The following is a 21,751-nucleotide window of genomic DNA, read 5'->3' on the forward strand; positions in this document are numbered from 1 at the left end:
CCGTCACTGACTGTCTGCGTGCCCCCCTGCTGAGCCCACCTTAGCCAAACATGTGGCTTCAGCCTCCTGCATTAACTCAGAGACAAGTGCAGGCAGCCTAGGAGGTAAGCCCAGCTATACTACAGTTGTAATCATGATGCTTGCTGGCTGCATATATTAAAAAAAAAAAGTGGACCTAAACTCTAATACAGGACAGAAGGAAAACATGTATCATGTGATTTACCCTGTGTTATTCCCCCTCATTTGTTACTAATTGCAAGTTGTAATTTGATCCTCCCCATGTCACCTGACTGCCATGCCACGGCAGATAAGCTCATTAGATAGCACAGGATGTTAACAATATGCTTCCATGAAAGCAAGAAGTAGATAAAGTGCAGTTATTTTAAGAGTTGTATCAGCTGTAACAAAGAAATGTTTTTGTTTAAAGTGTACCAGAGATGAGCAGCGTCTTTGGTACAAAACTTACCTGAGGCTTCCTTAAACACCGTTAGGGCTGCTCCTCCCTTACCATCTCCCTGGGTGACTCCAGTCACACGCAATTGTCCCTGAAAGCCTGTTCGAGTCGCGCTCTGTCACACATGTGCGGCCCGCTTAGGCGCGTTACCGTCCCTATAGCAATCTGCGCTTGTGCAGTACAAGTACAGGGATGGGAGCGCGCCTGGCCGAGCTGCTCTTGTGCGATGGAGCGTAACTTGGCCAGGCTTTCCGAGACAACGGCAGGTGACAGGGAGATGGCAAGAGATGAGCAGCCCTAACGGGGCTTAAGGAGGGGGGGGGGGCGCCACAGGTTTTCTCGCCTCGAGTGACAAAATGGCTAGAGGCGCCCCTGTGACTCGACTTCAGAATGATCCATGGTTCTTTTGCAATCGATTGTTTGATCGATTCCTCAGAGACTAAGCTGTGCGTGGCCACTTTTGGGTAGCTTATTGGCCGGGGGACAAGCAGCGATGTGAATGCTTAGTTCACTGAGTTTACTGCTGAACTGTTCTGTCCTTTCAGCTGGCTTGGAATGGATCTTAGCTGATACCAAGGTAGGGCCGATATCTGTCCCCAGCGTTTACCACACATGATCCACCGCATCGTGATTGCAACGAGATTGAGATGAATTGGAGCATACATCTTATTTCCTTTACCATCAATTTTTGTTGTCAATTCAAGCGCCACGGCGTACATGATTACAGTCTATCCCCCTAGGGCGCTAAAGTGACGTTACAATGACAGGGAGGGAAACAATGTCAAATGCATTTTTGCACGGTAGCAGAAAAGTGTTTGGCCATTGCGAAACAAGCCGCCGGCAGCCAGCATTGTGACTCTGTCCTAATCTGCAGAGAAGTGTCACAGAACAGGATATGCTAGCTGTTACTTACTGATTTCATTTACCATGTTGTTTCTGACATGTCTACATAAGTAAATAACATGGAAAGTGACTCACTAAACAGGAATAAAGGTGCGAATGTCAGACAAAAAAAAAAAATTTCCCCTCCTCCAAGCCCCAGCCTCAATAATCTTGTCTTTTCCATACAGGCCGGTGTGACCCAGGGACTTTGGAGACCACTGATGTAGAACCAGCTCACATGGTCCTCCATGACACTAGAGGGCACCCTTGCAGATGGCTTTTACCCAATGTACCCAAAGCTGGACAAGGGAATTATCCCCACCTTTTCTTTAGGGTGGTGAAGGTTTTTTTTTTTTAATCTGTATTTCATTTGTATATGTCTTGTGTCTTCTTCTTTGGCCTACTTTTGTAATATTCCCCTGATCTTCTGTCTCTCTGTCTACCCTTCTGTCCTTTTTGTTATCTGTAAAAAAGAGAGAAATCGAGAGCCCAATATGGTGTAGTATGTCAGAGATACGAAGGGAAATGAATAGGTGAGATGGTTATACTCACAAACATGGGTTACCGCTCAGGCAACCACTGTATAGGCAGGTGAGGAGATTAGACCTGTCCTCATTTAGGATTAAGAAGTCGCTCTCTGTAGATCAGAAAAAATGGGGTAGGGTCACCCCTCCACCTGGGGTGGACTCAAGTATACTGGTAGGTGATCAGAGGCGCCAGCAGAATAAAATTAATATAAAATTGTTAAGAATTGCCGGGAGGGAAAGTGGTGGACTTCCCCTCAATAATTAGACACCAAGGTCTGTCATCGAATCAAACGAATACATTTATTCAATAGTACCCCAAAATCTGCAACGCGTTTCGTGGGAGCAGACCCACTTCTTCAGGCAATAAAGCAGGGACAACAAACACTGTGAACAAAGGACAGAGGGTATTGCTATAAGATTGCCGCAAATAACAAACATACAAAAGAAAAAAAAAATCACAAAACGATGATATAGCAATGATCATATATCAAAAAATCAGGATAATGGTAATGTAACAAAAGTAGGGACTAAATCCATAGGTGGCACATGAGCTAAGTGGAGTATCCAGACATATACATAGGGGTATCAACATATGTACAGACAATAGAAGTTGATGAAATTATAATAACAACAATAAGTATAAAAGATAGGGACAATAACTATATATACTAAGTTCATACATTTGCTAGATCAAAAGCCATAACAATGTAAAACAGGATGGTAATATATCAATAAAAGAACAAAAATCAAAGTTGGCAATTAAATTTGTACAGAAGATAAAAAGGATGAAAAAATAGGGATAATAATTATGTGTTAAATACTTAAGGCATTAAATTTTTTTTAAAAAAAATTATATATATAAATATATAAAAAAAGTGTATATTGCTGAAGGAGTGTCCCAATATAGGGTGGAGACATGTGAAGGTCATGATTGACCCTATTTTTCCGTCCTTAAAACATGAAGGGACGGGGAGAAAAAAAAAAAAAGGGACTAGGTATGTGCTTAGTGTCAAAGAACCCGTGGTTTTGCTAGTAAGAGATGGCCATGGGGTATAAGGTTTTGCATTAGAGATACCACCATTAAAGACAAGGCTATAGGAGTAAAGGATACAGGAAAGTATGAACACATGGGGAAAGATAAAAATAATAATAACACCACCTGGTGTGGAGGGGAGGGGAAACTGTCCAGATAAGTTTTGCTTTTTTTTTTTTTCTTTTCCTTCCCTTCGCCCATGACAGTACGCATCACTGATGACACTTTCCCACCAAAAAGTGCAGCCCAATCAGACTCAGCGGCTCCCCGCAGTCTGATTCGCTAGATCAATATCACCATGACCATCCACACCTCCCTCCCACATCAAACGAGCCTTCCCATTGGCTAGATGACATTCTGCTTTCACATTTAAACCAGCCAGCATCCTCAGACCAGTACAGAGGTGCTAAATTCACTGCACATTGATTGCTGGTAAGTGTGCATCTGTTATTTATGCTGTTTATGCCCTTTTTTTTGCCTATTTTTAACCCCCCTTTTTTTGCCCCAATATGTTCACCTAAACATGTCACTAATTAATATGACTCTAGCACCATGTAACCGCTGTCCCAGGTGGTGTTATTATTATTTTTATCTTTCCCCATGTGTTCATACTTTCCTGTATCCTTTACTCCTATAGCCTTGTCTTTAATGGTGGTATCTCTAATGCAAAACCTTATACCCCATGGCCATCTCTTACTAGCAAAACCACAGGTTCTTTGACACTAAGCACATACCTAGTCCCTTTTTTTTTTTTTTTTCTCCCCGTCCCTTCATGTTTTAAGGACGGAAAAATAGGGTCAATCATGACCTTCACATGTCTCCACCCTATATTGGGACACTCCTTCAGCAATATACACTTTTTTATATATATTTATATTTATATATATATATATATATATATTTTTTTTTTTTAATGCCTTAAGTATTTAACACATAATTATTATCCCTATTTTTTCATCCTTTTTATCTTCTGTACAAATTTAATTGCCAACTTTGATTTTTGTTCTTTTATTGATATATTACTATCCTGTTTTACATTGTTATGGCTTTTGATCTAGCAAATGTATGAACTTAGTATATATAGTTATTGTCCCTATCTTTTATACTTATTGTTGTTATTATAATTTCATCAACTTCTATTGTCTGTACATATGTTGATACCCCTATGCATATGTCTGGATACTCCACTTAGCTCATGTGCCACCTATGGATTTAGTCCCTACTTTTGTTACATTACCATTATCCTGATTTTTTGATATATGATCATTGCTATATCATCGTTTTGTGATTTTTTTTTTCTTTTGTATGTTTGTTATTTGCGGCAATCTTATAGCAATACCCTCTGTCCTTTGTTCACAGTGTTTGTTGTCCCTGCTTTATTGCCTGAAGAAGTGGGTCTGCTCCCACGAAACGCGTTGCAGATTTTGGGGTACTATTGAATAAATGTATTCGTTTGATTCGATGACAGACCTTGGTGTCTAATTATTGAGGGGAAGTCCACCACTTTCCCTCCCGGCAATTCTTAACAATTTTATATTAATTTTATTCTGCTGGCGCCTCTGATCACCTACCAGTATATTTTTGTTATCTGGATAGAGGATTGCAATGTATCATATCAGTGTATTATATCCTCCGTATTAAATCTGCCTGCCCTAGCTCTTCACTCCATTTCTACCTTTTCAGATTGTTAAACTGCTTATTTGCCCGATCCTACATCCAACTACTGTCTTTGTCTCTACTATTGCACATTTTCGTTCTCCAATTTCTCTCTGGTGATGTCACAAATCATAAACCATTTCCCCACTCATATGTACTTTGCATAACAGCCGATACCCATCTACTATGCGTGGAAAGCTTAAAGGATCACTATAGTAAAAAAGGTAAGCAAATAAAATCTTACCGAACCGACAGGTTTTGGACTGGTCCATCTTCTCAGGGGGATTCTCAGGGTTTTTTTGGCTTTCAAAAGCATTTTCTGAATGGCAGTTGCTAAGTCTAGACAAAAAACAGGGAAACAAATATATACTAAACCTGGTGCATCCATGGTGAAGGGGCATTATGCTCCCTTTGTACCTCTTGTGTCTCCCTGTGTCCTCCTCTGTCCCCTTTGTGTCCTCCTGCGTCCCCCATGTGTCTGCCTCTGTCCTCCTTTTATCTTCCTTTATGCCCGTTTGTGTGCCCCTTGTGCCATCCTCTATGCCCATTTGTGTCCCCCTGTGTCCTCAGTTTGTCCCCCTGTGTCCTCCTCTGATTGGGCACAGTACAGGGAGTTCCTGTCATTGCGGCGGGTTGGAGGTCTGTATTGGCAGGCATTCACAAGTCAGGAACTCTCTGCATTTGGACTGTAAGACCCAGTGACTTTTTACTCCACTTTAGGGGGAGAAAAAGTGAGTCTTATGGTGGCCATACATGGTACAATTTTTTCACTTACCATTTCTATGTAGTATAAGGGTAAATTAAGTGAATATACTGAAAGGATAATTTAGGCAGTTCCCTTATATTACATAGAATGGTAAGATTGGATGAAAAAATTATACCATGTTTGGCCACCATTATAGTCCAAAAAATACTGTATTTTCCCTTTACTGTTTAAACCATTGCACCATTTTTCTGGTGCGTATTAACAATTGGAATATAGGAATAATTAAGCTGGATTTCTGAATGCACTAACCAGAACTAAGTAATCCTCTCTCTGTGCAGAACTGAAAGGGATAAAATAAAAATCTGCAACATTCCTGTCTGGGTGGGTAAGATAGTGAGTGACACAGAAACTGCCTAAAGAGCCACATTAGAAACCATGGGGGCTGGGTTCAGTTTGAATTTACATTACAATCCAGTTAGCTCCTCTTTTCTTATGTTGTTATTGTCCAGTATGCTGGGAAATCTCTGTGAAAGGTCAGGCTGAGACAGTGATTCTCAATTGAGTAGGTTATGCTTCTAGTCTGGAGGCATAAGCAGTATTTGTTACCTGCATCTTTTTGTTGCTGCTGTCATTCACAGTCAGTAGGTAGTAAAGATCTGACAAATCTGACAGGTTTTAGACCAGTCCATCTCCTCATCGGGATTATCAGAGTTTTCTTTATTTTCAAAAGCACTTAAATGACAGCTGCTCAGTCCAACCACCAAGAAAACCCTGAGAATCCCTCTTAACCACTTGCCGACCGCGCACTCATACCGTGCGGCGGCAAAGTGGTAGCTGGAGGACTAGCGACGCACATCTGCGTCGCCAGGTGCCTCCCTAAGTAATCAGGAAAGGCCGCTCGCGCGAGCGGCCGTTTCCTGTTAGATCACGGAGCTGATCGCGGCTCGAAGACTAAATGTAAACGCAGGAGACTTTTGTCTCCTTTGTTTACATTGAACGGCGCTCCTGCGCAGCAGCGCCGTAAGGCAGATCGGCGATCCCCGGCCAATCAGCGGCCGGGGATCGCCGCCGTGTGACAGAGGACATCCTGTCACAGGCTGCAAAGGGAGGATAGCGTCCTGAGCAGCCCCGATCACCAGGGGGGACAGGTAGGAGAGGGAGGGGGGAATTTCGCTGCGGAGGGGGCTTTGAGGTGCCCCCACCCGCAAACCTCAGGCAGGCAGGAGCGATCAGACCCCCCCTGCACATCATCCCCATAGGGGGGAAAAAAGGGGGGCGATCTGGTCGCTCTGCCTGCAACCTGATCTGTGCTGGGGGCTGCAGCCCACCCAGCACAGATCACAAAAAACAGCGCTGGTCCTTAAGGGGGGGGGGGGGGGGGTAAAGGCTGGGTCCTCAAGTGGTTAAAGTGTATCCGAGGTGAACTTTTACACATTGCATAATTGTGTTCCTTTCCTATTGTTTATAGGGCATTCCTCAAGGCAAATACTTTTTTGTTTTTGTTTTAATACTCTAATTCCCTATAAACTAAAAAAGCCACACCCACAGGGTTTCAGAGAGCCTTGGCAGTAGCAAGGGCTCATGGGAGCTCAGTCTGGGTAGGAGGAGGGGGAGGTGTTACTAGCCATTGATTTCAGAGGCAGAGGGGAGGAGGAGAGGGGATTAGGCTGATGGCTCAAGATACAGATAAGCCTGCTTCTGTGTAATGTTTACAAACAACATGGCGGCTGTCATTGTATCACAGGAATAAGTAATCATATTCTATTAAAACTGTTTGCAGCTAGATTTGCTGTGTAAACCATCTAAACTTTAGATAAGATATATAGACAAGTTACCTGTTATAGTTCGTTTTTTATCTCGGATCCGCTTTAAGGAGACAGACTAGTCCAAAACGGATTCATCTCACAAATGGATATAGTTTCCACACACATCCCAAAAACATACAAATTTGCTTCCTCCTAGATTAGTCCTAGACTACAAAACATACACTATATGTTACATAGATAGACATAGGACTATGGTAGGGATTAGATTGTGAGCTCCTCTGAAGGACAATTTACTGTGTACAGTGCTGCGGAAGATTCCGGCACTCTATAAATACTAAATAATGATAAATAATTATGGCCGCTTCTTTTCCCTGCAATCACAGTTTCATTTTGTAAAAAAAACAAAAAAAATGGCTGGGACCCCAGGGTCACAATGCTGCAGCTCTGTGAGTCTCATCACAGAGCAGAGTGCAGGGAGGCAGGGAAGAGGAGGGGAATGAGTGGAGGCGAGACAGTGTAGTGCCAATGACAGATGAGGAAGGGGTGTTCCTAATGTCAGCGGGGGGGGGGGGGGGGCGTTTTTCAGGAGTAGCTCTCTTGCAAGGGACACCACTACTGTTGGGCCGAACGGTTCGCCTGCGAACGGTTCCATGCGAACTTCAGTGGTTCGCGTTCGCGTCCCGCAGGCGAACTTTTGCGGAAGTTCGGTTCGCCCCATAATGCACCATGAGGGTCAACTTTGACCCTCTACATCACAGTCAGCAGGCCCAGTGTAGCCAATTAGGCTACACTAGCCCCTGGAGCCACTCCCCCCCCTTAAAAAAGGCATGCAGCGGCGGCCATTACGCTCACTCGTGTGCCTGCGTTAGTGAGAGTAGGGCGAGCTGCTGCAGACTGTCTCTCATAGGGAAAGATTAGTTAGGCTTAGCTTGTTCCTGGCTGCATACCTGTTTTGTTCAGTGAACCTGCCACTGCATACCTGTTCTGTGAACCCACCACTGCATACCTGTTCTGTGAACCCACCACTGCATACCTGTTCTGTGAACCCACCACTGCATACCTGTACTGTGAACCCACCACTGCATACCTGTTCTGTGAACCCACCACTGCATACCTGTTCAGTGCACCTGCCACTGCATACCTGTTCTGTGAACCCACCACTGCATACCTGTTCTGTGAACCCGCCACTGTATACCTATTCTGTTCAGTGAACCCGCCACTGTATACCTGTTCTGTTCAGTGAACCTGCCACTGCATACCTGTTCTGTGAACCCGCCACTGCATACCTGTTGTGTTCAGTGAACCCGCCACTGTATACCTGTTCAGTGAACCTGCCACTGCATACCTGTTCTGTGAACCCACCACTGTATTCCTGTTCAGTGAACCCGCCACTGCCGTCACTACACAAACAGCTGTTTGCGGTGCGTTACACAGTGAGTTTGGTGTGTCAGTGTGAAGCAGTACCTTAATTACACTACCTGATTGATGAATACACATGCAAGATGTTTTAAAGCACTTTAGGCCTGTCATTTAGCATTCAATGTGATTTCTGCCCTTAAAACGCTGCTTTGCGTCAAATCCAGATTTTTCCCAGGGACTTTTGGCGTGTATCCCACTCCGCCATGCCCCCCTCCAGGTGTTAGACCCCTTGAAACATCTTTTCCGTCACTTTTGTGGCCAGCATAATTTTTTTTTTCAAAGTTCGCATCCCCATTGAAGTCTATTGCGGTTCGCGAACTTTAACGCGAACCGAACCTTCCGCGGAAGTTCGCGAACCCGGTTCGCGAACCTAAAGTCGGAGGTTCGGCCCAACTCTAGACACCACTTTCCCGTTAGCGACCAACAAGCTGTTTGTTGCCAGTTTCAGGGGGTAACAGCGCTGGGAGGCAGAGAGCAGTGCGGGAGGGGGATACAGAGGCATGTGATGGAGCAGGGGACATGCCTCTGTGTCCCATCTGCCTCACTTGCGCCACCTCGGGTACACTTTACGTTTTCTCCTAGGAGGCAATTTTTCATCTTCTGTTTAAAAGTCATTTTATTGATATTTTATTGATAAGGTGTAACAGTATCATCTAATAGTGATGATCGTAATCTGCTAATTACCATTCCACAAAATTTTGTGTACATTTTTGCACTTAAGCCTGTACGTAATTATGATTTGTAAATTAAATTGATTTTGCATAGTCATTCATAATTTCGCGTAGATTTTGCATAATTTGCACGTAATTTCATGCCGAATTTAGCAGTGAATAGCAAAGCCCCTATACATACTACATATGTCAAGGAGAATAGTGGGTCCAAGTCAAAAAAAGAATTTTACAAAAAGAGAAAATCAAGTTTCAAAATGCAAAGAAAAAATTGTTTTTAAAACTGAAAAATGACAGTTTAAAAATCATTTTGTTTACATTTTTAAAATTGATTTTCTCGAAAACTACAAGGTCTTTTTGAAAAAACAAATCACTTGGACCCACTATTCTCCTTAAAGAGCTACTCCAGTGAAAATAATGTAATAAAAAAAGTGCTTCATTTTTACAATAATTATGTATAATTGATTTAGTCAGTGTTTGCCCATTGTAAAATCTTTTAAATCCCTGATTTACATTCTGACATTTATTACATGGTGATATTTTTACTGTTAAAAAAAATGATGAACTAAGGGAAGCGTCTGCTTACAGTATCAAAAAAGTTTATTAGACAGAACTAAATTGCAGTTGCATAGAAAAATCCCTTATCCCCCCCACCCTTTTATACTTCGAGCGCTCCTCAATCCATAATTTTTTGACATTTTTACTGTTGGCAGGTGATGTAGCTGCTGCATGCTTTTTAGGCAGTTGGAAACAGCTGTAAACAGCTATTTCCCACAATGCAACGAGGTTCACTGACAGGAAACTGCCAGGAGTACCACGGTCCTCACAGTTTCCTGTGGGAGGGGTTTCACCACAATATCAGTCATACAGCCCCCCTGATGGCCTGTTTGTGAAAAGGAATAGATTTCTCATGTAAAAGAGGGTATCAGCTACTAATTAGGATAAAGTTCAATTCTTGGGCAGAGTTTCTCTTTAAAGGGAAGGTTCAGGGAGGGTGGAGAAAAAATAAAAATCAATTTCCACTTACCTGGGGCTTCCTCCAGCCCGTGGCAGGCAGGAGGTGCCCTCGCCGCCGCTCTGCAGGCTCCCGGTGGCCGACCCGACCTGGCCAGGCCGGCTGCCAGGTCGGGCTCTTCTGCGCTCCAAGTCCTGGCACTTCTGCGTCCCACGCCGGCGCTCTGACGTCATCGGACGTCCGCCGGGCTGTACTGCGCATGCGCAGAACTACTGCGCATGCGCAGTACAGCCCGGCGGACGTCCGATGACGTCAGAGCGCCGGCGTGGGACGCAGAAGTGCCAGGACTTGGAGCGCAGAAGAGCCCGACCTGGCAGCCGGCCTGGCCAGGTCGGGTCGGCCACCGGAGACTACCGGGAGCCTGCGGAGCGGCGGCGAGGGCACCTCCTGCCTGCCACGGGCTGGAGGAAGCCCCAGGTAAGTGGAAATTGATTTTTATTTTTTCTCCACCCTCCCTGAACCTTCCCTTTAACATACAGTATATAGCATTTTTGGTAGCAATAGCATGTGTTGGGGCTTTGCTTTCAACCGCCAAAGTCGGCACAAAATTTAGCGAAATTATGCAAAAAATTATGTGAAAAATTACGCAAAATTATGAATTATTACTATTACATACGAAATTAATTATGATTTTATCAGAAATTTTGCATTACGATTATGATGCGTAATTGCAAATTTTGATCACTGTCACCTAGAAGAAAACACAAACTGAAGAAGGGCCTGGGTGTTAACAAATTGGTGCCTGTAAGGTGGGCTGGTGTAGCTCTGTTTTAGGGATAGACAGCACAATACCTCCATAGGGCGCATTCACACTAGAACGTTTTGCCGGCGATTTCAGCAAAACGCTTAAGCGCTAGCGCTTTTTAAAGCGCTAGTGCAATGATACCCTATGGGCCCGTTCTTACTTGGGCGATTTGCGTTAATCGCCAAACGCAAACGTGTAGCCGGCACCATTTTCAGGCGATTTCCCTGCAATCGCGTTTCAGTGCTATAGAAACGCTAAACGTGATTGCGGGAAAATCACTGCAGTGTCCAGTGATTTTTCCACGTTAAATGGCGGAAAAATCGCTCCTGCAAAGGCGTTTTGCGCTTTTAAGTGTGAATGGGCTCTTACAGAGCTTCAGTGAATTTTCATTGATGCTAATTACTGCCAAGCTACCAAATATAATCCATAGATGCCACAAACCGTAGCTCCCAGCATCTCCTGTTGCCAGGCAACAAGAGATGCTCTGTATAGTGCTGCGGAGGTGCACAAGTGCAAGGAATGGAACTGTTGTCACCAAACTGAAACTGGTTCTGGGGTTGGTGAGAAAGCCCTGCACACATTTCCATATACACCGATACAACAGAATACTCTCTCATGGTACCTCATGCTGTCTTGCCTTGATGGAACTGCAGAGCGCAATCCTCCACACACTCATTCTGCAACTCGATTTATTACAGCTTCCTCTCAGCTCACCAAACAGAATGCTTCTGGCTTTCCAAATGATTTCATTACCTTGTTTAATCATCTCTAAAGGGTCAGCCTGACATAACAAGCAGGAGAAAATGTAAACACTTTGGCATATAATTGTTCTTCTGACAGTGATTAAATCATTCTGTAGAAGCCTCTTCATTCCCATAGCAAATGGCCCCATTGCTTTCTGCTCCACCTGATTCATGAATACAGAATGCTACAAGATACCAGTGTGTAATTACACAGGTGAGGACAATAGCTGCAAAAATAGCCAGAAATACAGAGACCCTGGGATGTAATTTTTGTTTTATTTTTACGGAGAAGTATATATTTAAATAAGTTAATCATAAAATATATTAATCATACATTTATCATATATGCCCTCCTCTCCCTCTAAAAATCCAGTTCTAATGCATTATTGCATTTTAGCTTCTCTGATTAATAAAAAAGCGGGCATCATGGCTGCCTATTTTTCACAAAAATAACCACATTACAGCAAACCTGAAGGGAAAAAAACAAACAAACTTATGTTATAATGAATTGTTTGTGTAGTATGTGTAATGAATTAGTAGCAAAAGAAATTATATTGTTATTTTCAGTATTTTTTTATAGCATTGCATAATTCTGTCATATTTGCAGTTTACAAACCACACTCTGTATTTTAAACTAATAAACAGAGCAGTGCTAATGACCCTTTGAACTTCCTTGCAGTAACACCTTATAGCAATGCTGTCTCTTACTGTTCCTTGTTTTTTTTTAAGCTCTTCAGAAAACAGCACTGAATTCAACCCAAGTTGGGTCGAATAGCTCAGGGAAGCTCTTTTGCATAGATAATAACTGACTTTTCTTAACTCGTCCTGTACTGGAAAACAATGTGAGACTCTTTTCTTTGCTACTATTGTTCTATTTCTTAGCTGTGCTACACATACAATTCATTATCTCATAAGTATATTTTCACTTCAGGTTTGTTTTAAAGAAAATCTGTAACGAAAAAAGTTCCCCTCGGAGGTACTCACCTCGGGTGGGGGAAGTCTCCGAATCCTATCGAGGCTTCCCCCATCCTCCTGTGTCCCACGGTGGCGGTGATAAAGCTCCCCGAACAGCGGGGGTGTAAATATTTACCTTCCCGGCTCCAGCGGGGGAGCAGTATTGACTCTCTGCTCGGAGATAGGCGGAAATAGCCGATCGCTGTCGGGCCGATCTACTATTTTCGCCTATCTCCGTGGGAAGAGCCGCAACAGCGCCTACGCTGGAGCCAGAAAAGGTAAATATTGCACAGCCTGACAAATTGTTGCCTGTGCGCTCCGTGGGCTGCAGCGAGACCGCCGTGGGACACAGGAGGACGGGGGAAGCCTCGATAGGGTCCAGAGGCTTCCCCCTACTGAGGTGGAACTTTTTTTTTGCGACAGAATCTCTTTAAAGAAGTCTACCTTCTGCTGTTAGGTGGGGTGCTGAAGGAGATTACAGGCATGTGTCCTAACAAAATAAATAAATCTCACTAATATTATAAATGCAAACGTTTGGATGTTTGTTACTCAATTACGCAATAATGGCTGAATGGATTTGAATGAAATGTGGCACACACATAGTACATTACCTGGAATAACATATAGGATGCTTTTTATCCTACATAACCAAAAAGTGGGTCGGAGACCAATACAAATTTCACTGGGAAAATGTAACCTGCAGCCATTCTTACACTGTTAATGGTAGGGTTCTCACACTTTGCACAGTTGGTCACTCGGTGACTGAAATTAATATTCAGAAAAGTGGGTGGAGCCTACAAAAGCCAATAAAAATTCACCTATTGATTTTCAAGGGAATATTTGCTGCCATTCTTGCACTGTTAATGGCAGAAGCCTCAAACCTGCTACAGTTGGTCATTGGGTGACAGGTTCTAATTCAGAAAAGGGGGGTGGAGCCACAGCCAATCAGATTTGTTTAATTTCAATGCAAATTGTTGATGCCAAAGACTGCAAAGCTCACAAACTAAGTCATTGAGTAATCAAGTAATTGTGTGTTAGGGCTTGCTCACACCTAGGTTTTTTTTTAAGCACTGGCAATTTTCAAAATCGCCCATTTTTCTGGGTGAAAAAGTTCACTTCCTGACTAATGAAAAGGGAAAGGTTAGTTTTACACCGTTGGGTCAAATACAATTCTGAAAATATAGATAGAAGCAAGGAAGGCTCAACAACCCCAAACAGTGTACCAAAATAAGCTTTATCAGCATCAAAATATCATAGCAAAAACATCATCCAGAGGACAGGCGCTACAAATAATCAGTTAAAACCTCTGTTAGTACTACCAGTTCTAGCCATCTAAATGAAAAACAAGCACACACCATGATTCACTTGAAGGTGCCCATTAATGATACAATTTTGATAGTACAATCTTACTGTGTGAGGAAACGCGGAAAAGCTGCCGCGTGTACTAACGGCAGGACGGCTGAGTCCGCGTCCAGCACAGCAGCTGGCATGTGGAGACCTGCGCCTGGCACCACGAGGGAACGCGGAAAAGCTGCTGCTGGTACTGACGGCGAGGCGGCTGTTTCCGCGTCCAACGCGGTGGTTTGTACGCGGCGGCGTGCGGTTGGTGTGGCTGGGTCTGTTGGTTCATATGGACGACATGGAGAGCTACGCGCGCGCGGCCCAGATGCCAGGACCTTTATACCAGCAGAGGAAGTGTCAGCTGATCAGGAGGATCAGCTGATTCCTGCTGGACTTATGATTGGCTGAGTGGATTGGGCGGGGCGGCAGACTCCAGCAGCTATATATACAGATTGCTTGCCAGTTGCTGGTTGTCTGCCATTGCAAATGCTTTATGTGCTAGCACACAGACCTCAGTCAGATCCTACAGTGTGTTTGAACCAGGAAGGACCTGGGAATTCACACTGAGCCAGATTACTTGTATTGTCAGTTCTATGTTATACTTTAGACCAGTTCCAGGATATTGTGACTACGGACCTCACACCCAAGACTAGGATACTCTGTCAGTTCTATGTTATGCTTTAGACCAGTTCCAGGGTGTTGTGACTACGGACCTCACACCCAAGACTAGGATACTCTGTCAGTTCTATGTTATGCTTTAGACCAGTTCCAGGGTGTTGTGACTACGGACCTCACACCCAAGACTAGGATACTCTGTCAGTTCTATGTTATGCTTTAGACCAGTTCCAGGGTGTTGTGACTACGGACCTCACACCCAAGACTAGGATACTGTGTCATTTCTATGTTATACCTTAGCCCGGTTCCAGGGCATAGAGAATAGGCCCTCACACCTAGTTAGGGCAAGCCTGTTTATATTAGCAGCAGGGCTTCCTGCAACCCAGCCTGGGTCCCTCTTCTAGGGAGTCCTCAGGCTACAGGAATATTCCCCACAGTCAGGGGAGTATTCCTCAAGTCTCTCAGGCCACCGGGGTCCCTGGTGGTCTATGCTCAGAGTAGTACTGTTACTCCAAACACTCACATCACTCAGGTGTCCAGAGGTTAGACATACCTGGATTATTAGTGATTCTGCAGATCATTCATAATCTGGTGTATATCTGCATTACTGGTGGTGAATCTGCAGTTCACCAATAATCAGATTCTCTCTGCGTGTTGACACAAATCGTTACATACTGCTTCTATTTAATATGAAGGACTGCCAGGACAAGGGCCTCCAGCACCCAAGGCTGAGACACCAAAGTGTGCCCCTCCATCCCTCCCACCCCAGCCGTCACACACTGATTGCTATTAAACTAAGAGGCGCCCCAGGGCCCCCAATACATTAATCTCTAGTTATCTGGCTTGCAGTCACTGCCATGTGTCCCCTTTTTTAATTTCTCTCTACTTCAAACACAATAGTGTAATGATAGCTGAGTAAGTGGTGCGCCCCCTCCTACACTGCGCCCTGAGGCTGGAGCCTTTCTCGCCTCTGCCTCGGCCCAGCCCTGCCTACACAGTATCCATTCAAAGTATATTGACTCAGTTTAACCTTCTACTGCATAGATTTGGTAAGATTGTGCAAACAAGATTGTATTCTCGATGGGCATCTTAAAAAGGTAAGCAAAATAACATAATGAATAAAATTCCTTTTTTTTTTTTTTTTTTACAATATGTATTTATAAATGATTTTGTCAGTGTTTTCCAATTGTAACATCTTTCCTCTTCCTGATGTACTTCTCTACAGAGTGTTCAGTTACTGAGCATTCTGAGGCCAGCTCTGATGCTGAAACCAGGATATTTAACCACTTTACCCCCGCCCGTACGGATTTCTCCGTCCCTTTTTCCATCCTTTAACCCCCAGGGACGGAGAAATACGTACTTTGCGCACTCCCGCCGCTGCCCGCGCTCCCGCTCGTAAACACGCTGCCCGCCGCTAGTAAACACGCCGCCGCCCGCTCGCCCGGAGATCAATGAATGGGAAAATCCATTCCCGTTCGTTGATCTAAGCCCCACAATGATCCGCTGCTCTCCTATGGGCAGCGCGATCATTGTGAGAAAAAACAAACACTCACAGCCTCCTTGTACTTCCGGCGAGCTTCCGGAAGGACGCTCGCAGGTCGCAATAAACAAAAAGTTACTGTTGCCATCTTGTGGCCAAACAGTAAAACTACACCCTTAGCATTTTTTACATAGAAATAAATTAGTTTTACACAAAAAATTAACTCATTACCTCCCACACTCGCCATTTTTTTTTTTTGTCATTAAAAAAAAATTAAAAAATTTACAATTAAAAAAAATACATAAATAGTTACCTTAGGGACTGAACTTTTTAAATATTTACGTCAAGAGGGTATAACACTGTTACTTTATAAACTATGGGCTTGTAATTAGGGATGGACACAAAACTGAAAAAAATGCACCTTTATTTCCAAATAAAATATTGGCGCCAAACATTGTGATAGGGACATAATTTAAACGGTTTTATAACCGGGACAAAAGGGCACATACATTTCATGGGTTTTAATTACAGTAGCATGCATTTTTTTAAAAACTATAATGGCCGGAAACTGAAAAATAATTAATTTTTTTCCCACATTTTTCCTATTTTCCCATTAAAACACATTTAGAATAAAATAATTCTTGGCATAATGTCCCACCTAAAGAAAGCCTAATTGGTGGCGGAAAAAACAAAATATAGTTCATTTCATTGTGATAAGTTATGATAAAGTTATAGACGAATGAATGGATGGAGCGCTGAAAGGTGAAAATTGCTCTGGTGGTCAGGGGGTAAAACCCCTCAGTGGTGAAGTGGTTAACATAAAAGTGGGTATCCTGAATAATTGACTGCATTCCACTATGTTGTTACAGTGCCTCTTTAAGGTGGCTATTAACCACTTGAGGACCACAGGTTTACACCTCCCTATGGACCAGGCGATTTTTCACAATTCAGCACTTCACAGCTTTAACAATAACGATTTATTGCTCGGCCATACAACTTACTACCCAATTTAATTTTACCCCCTTTTCTTCCCCCTTATAATAACCCCCTAATCTCCTGGTGGCCTCTGATTGCTAATTGCGCAAAAGGTGGATCAGCGCAACACCAGGCCGCCTCCGAATGGCCTCCATCAGAGATGCGCTGAGCCCCCCCAGGAACTACAAACGCACCTTGAACCCAGCCTCTGATTGCTGCTGCAATCTTTATTTATTTATTTATTTATTTTGTTTTTAATTGATTAAAATAGGTCATTTAAAAAAACAACTTTTACTTTTGTTTTGATGATCTAATTGTACATAAAACCATGCAGTATGGGGAGAAAGTCGATGTAAAATGATTCTATGGTCGATTGGAGTACAGAATTTTGTCAATCGGAATGCTGGTTTATATGGTCGTATCTGAAGTGAGAAAGTGCCTTAATCAACCCGTTTATGGGAATAATCGATAATCACCTACTGATTACTTACAATTCTGCAAATCTGATCAAAGCAGTGCATCTGAGGAAAATATTGTACTATTAATGGGTGCCTTAACACACCGCACTCCACCACAATTTGCACAAGGTGGTCAGAAACTATATTACTATCACTGATATATTACTATTTCCTGGTACTTTCAAATGGTCCTTTAGATGATTTACCACAATGTAGTCAGTAGTCAAATTAGTTTGCAAAATGGTTTTCAATGGACACCGGAAACAGTAAGTGTGAAATGTGCAGGTACAATGGCTGAGAAACCATGCCTCAGTGGTTTAGCAATAGGTGTTCTAGAGTTCTAGGAATTACAATGGCACTTGGGCCATTGGACCAGAAGGCCCATCTAGGACCATCCTTCAGCTACTATGTTGGTACTTAATTGATACTATAGTGGTAATGATCACTTCTATACTTGCTTTAAATAATGACTTTAAGAAACCATTCCTCTTCCTTGACCTTTCTAACATTGTGGTAGGACACTAGAGATGGGCCGAACCTCCGATTTTCGGTTCGCGAACCTCTGCGAAAGGTTTGGTTCGCGAAAAAGTTTGCGAATCGCAATAGACTGCAATGTCCAAACTTTGAAAAATAGAAAAAATTGTACCGGATGGAAAAATGATAGAAAACATGTTTCAAGGGATCTAATACCTGGAGGCAGACATGATTGAGTGAAATACACATCAAAAGTCCCAGGCAAAAATCTAGATTTCACATAAACCCCTATTTTAAGGTCAATTTTCAATTACAGGCCTGGCCTGTTCTCCTCCTGCCTCCCTCCAGAGGGAGGAGGGTCTCATCTGCCAGAGAATTATAGTATTTCAAAAGCCAGCTTGCATACCATGGCTGGGAATTGAACCCAGGTCTCAGTGTATGGTAGGTAATTAACATATCCATTATACAACCAACACTACTAGCTGAAACTAGCCTAGCATGTACTATTTCTGCTCAATCCAAAAGAAAAATTAGACAAGACAAATAACATTTATATCACGCTTTTCTCCTGGCGGACTCAAAGCACTTGAGCTGCAGCCACTAGGGCACACTCTATAGGCATTAGCAGTGTTAGGAAGACTTGCCTAAGGTCTCCTACTGAATAGGTGCTGGCTTACTGAACAGACAGAGCCAAGATTTAAACCCTGGTCTCCTGTGTCAGAGGCAGAGCCCTTAACCATTACACCATCCAGCCACTGCTTAAGGATTTGTAGCCAGGCATGGCCTTGCCTTTTGTGTTCAACAGTTGTCCAAAGAGAACCCCAGATAGCCAGGTACTGCACCACCAACACTACATGCTGAAGCCAGCCTAGCATGTACCATTTATGCTTAATCCATTTATGCTCAAAAATACAAAAGAGAGAGAGAGAGAGAGAGCTGAATCTACCTGGCTATCTGGGGTTCTCTTTGGACAACTTAGATAACATTTGTACTGCTAGGAGGAGGGAAGTTGAAAAGGTCATTAGTTCTGCTTGTGTTATAGTTTAAAAATACAGACTAGTGTGGCTTGTAATTGCAAATATTAGAGAATTATGCAATGTTATTAAAAATTATAAAAATATGAGACTATTTTCTTTGCTACAAATGTTCTATTAACTATCAGTATTACACATATAAATCATTACATCATAAGTTTTTTTTTTTTTCACTTCAGTGTCACTTCAATTCCTATAGTAAAATATTAAAAATCTTTGTCAATATTTTTCTATGACTTAATCTACCCACCTGCTTCTGTCAATCGTATCTCCTCCACTTCCTGGTTAGCTTGGGAGCATGTAATGTATAGTAACACCCCTGTCTACACTCACACTGAACCCTCCCTGCACCTATACCTAACCCTAAGACCCCACCTTAACATTAATGGACCCCCCTCCCCCCCTGTTCCTAACCCTTAACCTCCACCTCAGCCTAAACTTAACTACCCTGTGCCTAATTTTAACTCCCCTCTCCTTGTCTAACTTTGACCCCCAAAACTATCCCACTGCCACCATAGGTTGCAATAGTAAAATCCATGATTAGTGGCAGTAAACAATAATTATGGTGATTGATAGATAGTAGGTGCTGGGTGCCCCCTATTTATCGAGCACCACAATTACAGTTCATTGCCACTAATAGCGGCTTTAACTGTTGGTGTCTATGGTGGCACCATTTTTAGTGGAGCTGATCCTGCACCATTTTTTACCTGATTCACCCGGGGCTGACTTCCAGGCCTTTCCAGGTCACCCCCCCTGCTTCAACTTAATTATGGCCCCCAGGACCCCATAGGGTTTTCTGCAAAGTAACGTGTCACCTGTACTGGTGGTCACGCTCCTTTGTCAGTCCGTAGCTCTGTGCACTCCCAACCTTGTCCTAGCGAGCCTTTCCTCCCTGACCCACCACATTTTATTACATAACAAAGGTAGCACTGGCCCTAATTACCGATGTCCAGAGATGTAAGTTTTCTTAAAGAGACTCGGTAACAACATTTTCAGCCTTATTTCTTCTATCCTATAAGTTCCTATACCTGTTCTAATGTGGTCTGTCTTACTGCAGCCTTTCCTAGTTGCACAGTGGCTGTATTATCTCGGTTATATAATCTAATCTTCTTTCCATTGTCAGCTTTGTCGGGCTCAGGCACTCAGGCAGGAATGTGCTGCTCTGCTTGTGATAGGATATAAGTTATACACACCCTCTCCACGCCCCCTGCAGGCTCTGTGTGAGTCACAGACTGAGCTCCTCTCAGCCTATCAACTGGTTAGCAGTTAGTCATGCTGGTTAGCAGCCATGTCTTTTGTTTGTAAACACTGCCTAAAACTGGCAATTACAAGCCAGGATTGCAGCAGGGAGTGGCAGAAACAGCACAGAGGGGCCCAGGAGAACATAATGAATAGAATGCTTTAAAGAACAAGGAAAAACCGAGAGCCCAATCTGGTGTAGTATATTCACAGAATCTGAAGAATGTATACAATTAAGATTATACTCACAAACAAGGGTCACCACACAGGCGACCACTAAAACAGCAAGTGGGGAGAATTATCACCTGACCCCACTCAGGTTTAAAAAGTCACTCTCTATAGACCGGGGAAAAAATTGGGGATACACCCCTCCACCAAGTGTGGACTAAGTATATGAGTAAACAAGAATAATAGAGGCGCCAAAATAGGATAAAAAAGTTAAAATCCGTCTAAAAGGAGGGACATGGGTGGATTCACCTCCCTCAAGTACATAAATGACCAGGCCAAATTCAGCTGTTAATTTTACAACTGTATTTATTTCAAAAGCAATCTCCAAAATATGATGCAGGGAGTGGCAGAAACAGCACAGAGGGGCCCAGGAAAACATAATGAATAGAATGGTATGGTTTTTATTGTAAGAATTTTAGAGTACAGATTCTCTTTAATCTTTAATTAAGCATGTATTTAACATAAACCTGTCCCTCAATATACCGTAATTCCCTTTATCTTATTTTATACTTTATCTGATTATCACCCGCAATGCTCAGATTGTTTGCATCATTAGCAGTAATTGGACAGTGTATGGCAACAGATTCAAGCCACGATTACCGTTTGATTGGCTAATCGTTGTTCACTGTTCCTTTGGTGCTTTGTTCTGTCTCTATTGATTTCAACTTTAAAGTTTGCAAAGCGGCCTTTGTTGCTTAGTAACGGCAGTGTTCTGTCGGCTCACCGGTATATTTTACATTAGAGTGATCATATGCTTCATCTGTTGTTAATAACTTGCTGATGGATCTTCATTTCTGACACCGTTTTGTGTTAATTATATTTGAACACATTTAAAAGAGCAGCCTCACCTAGTACGTGTATGCATAGACCTCAGAGCAATAGGATCTGTTTGGGGATTTCTGTGCAAGAGATCATTAGGGATTATAAGAAAACAAAAGTTAACTGTGAAACTAGCACACATTTAGTACAGTTACCTACCACTAGGTGGCAAGTGTTTCCTTGGGTCATATCAGGAATCAGTGAAGGCTACAGAAGGAATAGTGAATTATGCAATTGTTTGACTGTACAAGCCCTATAAAGAGAATTTTAAAAAAATAAAAAATAAACACAGTTAGTCTACACGGGATTAATTACTTGACACACCAAATTGTTTGGATAGGCTCATTAATCCTTGAACTTCATAGACACATGTGTCCAGTCATGAGAAAAGGTATGTAAGGTGGCCATTTGCAAGCTGTGCTTCACTTTGACTCGCCTCTGAAGAGTGATAGCATTGGATCCTCAAAGCAACTCTCCAAAGATCTGAAAACAAAGATTGTTTAGTTTAATGGTTTAGGGG

At 42.9% G+C, this 21,751-nt stretch overlaps 2 long non-coding RNA genes across 2 annotated transcripts in view; one reads left to right on the top strand and one right to left on the bottom strand.

The window, feature by feature from the left end:
* Positions 1-1,701: 1,701 nt before the first annotated feature.
* Positions 1,702-20,675, bottom strand: LOC137539150 (uncharacterized). Its single transcript, XR_011024937.1, has 4 exons — positions 20,434-20,675; positions 11,494-11,652; positions 4,797-4,891; positions 1,702-1,799 (listed from the first exon to the last, which is right to left on the bottom strand). It is a non-coding gene; the product is annotated as an uncharacterized lncRNA (long non-coding RNA).
* Positions 20,676-20,720: 45 nt separating this feature from the next.
* Positions 20,721-21,751, top strand: part of LOC137539149 (uncharacterized) — a 91,701-nt gene continuing 90,670 nt past the window's right edge. The window contains exon 1 of the long non-coding RNA XR_011024936.1: positions 20,721-20,804. This is a non-coding gene — a long non-coding RNA (uncharacterized lncRNA). The remainder of the gene's footprint in view (positions 20,805-21,751) is intronic.

This window comes from Hyperolius riggenbachi, chromosome 11 (genome assembly GCF_040937935.1).
Source record: "Hyperolius riggenbachi isolate aHypRig1 chromosome 11, aHypRig1.pri, whole genome shotgun sequence".
Classification (NCBI taxonomy): Eukaryota; Metazoa; Chordata; class Amphibia; order Anura; family Hyperoliidae; genus Hyperolius; species Hyperolius riggenbachi.